We start from the raw sequence: 369 nt of genomic DNA, 5'->3' as shown, positions 1-369 counted from the left end.
ATTAATGATTGGAGAAGTTTATCGGGGGGTGCGGTCAGCAAAGAACAACATAAATAAACAAAACCATATTTATTTATTTTATGCCGACGTTTCGATAACTGATAATTGAATAGTAAAAAAAAAATTTTAATTGATTGATAATCGTGGAATTAGATGGTAGTAGATTGAAAACAGTGACAAACGATTAATATCCGAAAGCATTTTTTACTAAATAATTCAAAAACACTATCCAAATTATAGTCTCAAAACATTTATTTCATTTACACGTCCAACGTTTCGGCCAATTCGGCCGTCTTCAATCAATTCCCATTCTCCATATTCTACCTTTTCCTATTGTATATGTATATGTATGTGTATGTATGTATATAT

General features: G+C 29.8%; 1 protein-coding gene across 1 annotated transcript in view; it reads left to right on the top strand.

Annotated features, from left to right (window-relative positions):
- The window catches only part of LOC106687420 (uncharacterized), a 60,359-nt gene that overhangs the window by 58,670 nt on the left and 1,320 nt on the right, over nucleotides 1-369 (top strand). The window lies entirely within an intron of this gene.

The sequence above is a fragment of the Halyomorpha halys genome, unplaced genomic scaffold (genome assembly GCF_000696795.3).
Source record: "Halyomorpha halys isolate HHAL.00 unplaced genomic scaffold, Hhal_1.1 Scaffold962.1, whole genome shotgun sequence".
Lineage (NCBI taxonomy): Eukaryota > Metazoa > Arthropoda > Insecta > Hemiptera > Pentatomidae > Halyomorpha > Halyomorpha halys.
This window is presented reverse-complemented; position numbering and strand designations above follow the sequence as displayed.